The sequence below is a fragment of the Aethalodelphis obliquidens genome, unplaced genomic scaffold, assembly GCF_003676395.1.
Source record: "Aethalodelphis obliquidens isolate GAN/ISIS:26980383/991018 unplaced genomic scaffold, ASM367639v1 scaffold35, whole genome shotgun sequence".
Classification (NCBI taxonomy): domain Eukaryota; kingdom Metazoa; phylum Chordata; class Mammalia; order Artiodactyla; family Delphinidae; genus Aethalodelphis; species Aethalodelphis obliquidens.
This window is the reverse complement of record NW_020837979.1, coordinates 3,109,648-3,114,839: the sequence shown is the minus strand read 5'-3', so window position 1 is coordinate 3,114,839 and position 5,192 is coordinate 3,109,648. Positions and strand designations below refer to the sequence as shown.

General features: G+C 34.4%; 1 long non-coding RNA gene across 1 annotated transcript in view; it reads left to right on the top strand.

Moving 5' to 3' along the window:
* The first annotated feature begins 4,835 nt into the window (after window positions 1-4,835).
* Window positions 4,836-5,192, top strand: part of LOC113631962 (uncharacterized) — a 23,132-nt gene continuing 22,775 nt past the window's right edge. Inside the window, exon 1 of the long non-coding RNA XR_003437599.1 lies at window positions 4,836-4,947. This is a non-coding gene — a long non-coding RNA (uncharacterized LOC113631962). The remainder of the gene's footprint in view (window positions 4,948-5,192) is intronic.

The window sequence follows — 5,192 nt, the reverse complement described above, 5'->3', positions numbered from 1 at the left end:
CAAATTGTCCCTAGCTAAAGGAATACTTAACGGCAAATAAACTCAGAATCCACGATTTTATGAGGCAAGTTTCTCTGGGGAATGTTTCATTTCTTTGAAGCTAAAGTGTGTCTTGTATACAGCATTTGGTTGTATTTTACTTTATGTCCAGTCTAAAAATTCTGCCTTTTGATCAAAGTGTTTACTCCACTCTCATTCTCTCATTTAATGGAATTCTAGATATGGTTGGATTTACTTCTACTTTTTTACTATTAGTTTTATATTTGTCCCATCTCTTTTTTGTTCGTCTGCTACTCTTGCTGACTTGTTTTGTGTTAGAGACATTTTTAATGTAACTTTAAATTCTTTTATTGATCTTTTAACCATTTTTTCATTTATTTTCTTAGTGGTTTTTCTCAGAATTACATTTCATATCTTAGCTACCCAAAATCTACTTCACATTAATATTGACTTAATTCTGATAAAATATAGCAATGGTGTTGCAATATAGCCCTATTTCCCTCTTCCGTCTTTTGTGATATTGCTATATAATAAATATAGATTACATCTATATTTGTTGTAAACTCAACAGTATAACATTATAATTACTGCTTTACACAATCTTATATTTAATGAAAAAGGATATATATACCCATATATAAATATAAAACATTTCTACACACACAATTTTATATTTACCTACTTGCTACCATGTCTGATCATCTTCATTCTTTCTCGTATATTTAAGTTACCACCTGGTATCATTTTTTTAACCGTGCAGAACTTCCTTTGTAGTTTTAGTAGAGCAGGTCAGCTAGTAATGAATTCTCACAAATTCTGTTTATCTAGTAATATATTTTTTTCTTTTTCTTTTTTTATTCTGGTAAAGCATATATTACATAAAATGTACCATTTTAACTATTTTAAGGTATACCATTTAGGGGTATTAAGTATATTCATAGTGTTTGGTAACCAGCACCAATATTTCCAGAATTTTTATCATCCCAAACAGAAACACTGTACCCATGAAACAACTCTCCATTCTCTCCTCTCTGAGTTCCTGGTAATCTCTATTCTTCTTTCTGTCTCTACGAATTTGCTTATTCTAGATACCTCCTTTTTGAAGAAATGTCTACTCAAGTCCTTTGCTCATTTTTTAATTGTGTTGTTTCATTGTTACTGAGTTTTAGGAGTTCTCTATATAATCTGTTCATTAATTCCTTATTCGATAGATGACATACAAATATTTTCTCCCATTCTGTGGGTTGTCTTTTTCACTCACTTCATAGTGCCCTTTGATACACAACAATTTTAGTTTTAATAAAGTCCAATTCATCTATTTGATCTTTTGTCACCTGTGCTTTTGTTTCATACCCATAATATCATCGCCACATCCAATATCGTAAAGTTTTTTTCCTGTGTTTTCTTCTGAGAGTTTTATATTTTTAAATCTTACATTTAGGTCTTTGATCCATTTTTAGTTAATTTTTGTATATGGTCTAAGGTATGATTCCAACTTCACTCTTTTGTGTTTGAATAACTGGTTTTCCTAGCACCATTCATTGAAGAGACTGTCCTTTCCCCACTGAATGGTCTTGGCACTCTTGTGAAATAACAACTGATTATGTATGTTAAGATTTATTTCTGAGTTCTCTACTCTATTTCGTTAGTCTGTATGTCTATCCTTCTGCCAGTACCGCTTTTTTTTTTTTTTTACATCTTTATTGGAGTATAATTTCTTTACAATGGTGTGTTAGTTTCTGCTTTATAACAAAGTGAATCAGTTATACATATACATATGTTCCCATACCTCTTCCCTCTTACATCTCCCTCCCTCCCACCCTCCTTATACCACCCCTCTAGGTGGTCACAAAGCACCGAGCTGATCTCCCTGTGCTATGCGGCTGCTTCCCACTAGCTATCTATTTTATGTTTGGTAGTGTATAAATGTACATGCCACTCTCTCACTTTGTCACAACTTACACTTCCCCCTCCCCATATACTCAAGTCCATTCTCTAGTAGGTCTGTTTCTTTATTCCTGTCTTACCCCTAAGTTCTTCATGATATTTTGTTTTTAATTCCATATATATGTGTTAGAATATGGTATTTGTCTTTCTCTTTCTGACTTACTTCACTCTGTATGACAGACTCTAAGTCCATCCACCTCCTTAAAAATAGCTCAATTTCGTTTCTTTTTATGGCTGAGTAATATCTCATTGTATATATGTGCCACATCTTCTTTATCCATTCATCTGATGATGGACACGTAGGTTGTTTCCATCTCCAGGCTATTGTAAATAGATCTGCAATGAACATTTTGGTACATGACTCTTTTTGAATTATGGTTTTCTCAGGGTATATTCCCAGTAGTGGGATTGCTGGGTCATATGGTAGTTCTATTTGTAGTTTTTTAAGGAACCTCCATACTGTTCCCATAGTGGCTGTACCAATTCACATTCCCACCAGCAGTGCAAGAGTGTTCCCTTTTCTCCACACCCTCTCCAGCATTTATTGTTTCTAGATTTTTTGATGATGGCCATTCTGACTGGTGTGAGATGATATCTCATTGTAGTTTTGATTTGCATTTCTCTAATGATTAATGATGTTGAGCATTCTTTCATGTGTTTGTTGGCAGTCTGTATATCTTCTTTGGAGAAATGTCTATTTAGGTCTTCTGCCCATTTTTGGATTGGGTTGTTTGTTTTTTGTTATTGAGCTGCATGAGCTGCTTGTAAATTTTGGAGATTAATCCTTTGTCAGTTGCTTCATTAGCAAATATTTTCCCCCATTCTGAGGGTTGTCTTTTCATATTGTTTACGGTTTCCTTTGCTGTGCAAAAGCTTTTAAGTTTCATTAGGTCCCATCTGTTTATTTTTGTTTTTATTTCCATTTCTCTAGGAGGTGGGTCAAAAAGGATCTTGCTGTGATTTATGTCATAGAGTGTTCTGCCTATGTTTTCCTCTAAGAGTTTGATAGTTTCTGGCCTTACATTTAGGTCTTTAATCCATTTTGAGCTTAGTTTTGTGTATGGTGTTACGGAGTGATCTAATCTCATACTTTTATATGTACCTGTCCAGTTTTCCCAGCACCACTTATTGAAGAGGCTGTCCTTTCTCCACTCTACATTCCTGCCTCCTTTATCAAAGATAAGGTGACCATATATGCATGGGTTTATCTCTGGGCTTTCTATCTTGTTCCATTGATCTATCTTTCTGTTTTTGTGCCAGTACCATACTGTCTTGATTACTGTAGCTTTGTAGTATAGTCTGAAGTCAGGGAGCCTGATTTCTCCAGCTCCGTTTTTCATTCTCAAGATTGCTTTGGCTATTCAGTGTCTTTTGTGTTTCCATACAAATTGTGAATTTTTTTGTTCTAGTTCTGTGAAAAATGTCAGTGGTAGTTTGATAGGGATTGCATTGAATCTGTAGACTGCTTTGGGTAGTAGAGTCATTTTCACAATGTTGATTCTTCCAATCCAAGAACATGGTATATCTCTCCATCTATTTGTATCATCTTTAATTTCTTTCATCAGTGTCTTATAATTTTCTGCATACAGGTCTTTTTTCTCCTTAGGTAGGTTTATTCTTAGATATTTTATTCTTTTTGTTGCAATGGTAAATGGGAGTGTTTTCTTGATTTCACTTTCATATTTTTCATCATTAGTGTATAGGAATGCCAGAGATTTCTGTTCATTAATTTTGTATCCTGCTACTTTACCAAATTCATTGATTAGCTCTAGTAGTTTTCTGGTAGAATCTTTAGGATTCTCTATGTATAGTATTATGTCATCTGCAAACAGTGACAGCTTTACTTCTTCTTTTCCGATTTGGATTCCTTTTATGTCCTTTTCTTCTCTGATTGCTGTGGCTAAAACTTCCAAAACTATGTTGAATAAGAGTGGTGAGAGTGGGCAACCTTGTCTTGTTCCTGATCTTAGTGGAAATGCTTTCAGCTTTTCACCATTGAGGATGATGTTGGCTGTGGGTTTGTTATATATGGTCTTTATTATGTTGAGGAAAGTTCCCTCTATGCCTACTTTCTGCCGGATTTTTATCATAAATGGGTGTTGAATTTTTTCGAAAGATTTCTCTGCATCTATTGAGATGATCATATGGTTTTTCTCCTTCAGTTAGTTAATATGGTGTATCACGTTGATTGATTTGCGTATACTGAAGAATCCTTGCATTCCTGGAATAAACCCCACTTGATCATGGTGTATGGTCCTTTTAATGTGCTGTTGGATTCTGTTTGCTAGTATTTTGTTGAGGATTTTTGCATCTATGTTCGTCAGTGATATTGGCCTGTAGTTTTCTTTCTTTGTGACATCCTTGTCTGGTTTGGGTATCAGGGTGATGGTGGCCTCATAGAATGAGTTTGGGAGTCTTCCTCCCTCTGCTATATTTTGGAAGAGTTTGAGAAGGATAGGTGTTAGCTCTTCTCTAAATGTTTGATAGAATTTGCCTGTGAAGCCAACTGGTCCTGGGCTTTTGTTTGTTGGAAGATTTTTAATCGCACTTTCAATTTCAGTGCTTGTGATTGGTCTGTTCATATTTTCTATTTCTTCCTGATTCAGTCTTGGCAGGTTGTGAATTTCTAAGAATTTGTTCATTTCTTCCAGGTTGTCAATTCTATTGGCAAAGTAGTCCTCCATGTTCACCCATGTTGTTGCACATGGCAGGATTTTATTCTTTTTAAAGCTGAATAATATTCCATTACTGTATATTTATAATCACCTTTTCTTGATCCATTCATCCATTGACAGACACATAGATTGTTTCCATACCTTGGCTAATGTGACAATGCTACAATGAACATGGGAGTTCAGAGATTACTTTAAAGCAATCGTTTCATTCTCTTTGGTTATATACTCAGAAGTGGGATTGCTGGATCATATGGTAGTTCTATCTTTAATTTTTAGAGGAAACACCATGCTGTTTTCTATACTGGCTATATCAGTTTATACTTCAGTGACAGTGTGCAAGAGTTCCTTTCTCTGCATATCCTAGCCAACACTTGTCTGTTTTCTTTTTGACAAAAACCATCTTGACAGGTATGAGTTGATATCTCATTGTAGTTTTGATTTGCATTTCCCTGATGATCAGTGATATTGAGCACTTTTACATGTTTCTGTTGGCCATTTGTATGTCTTCTTTTTTTCAATAAAATTATTTATTTATTTATTTATTTATTTATTTATTTATTTATTTATTTA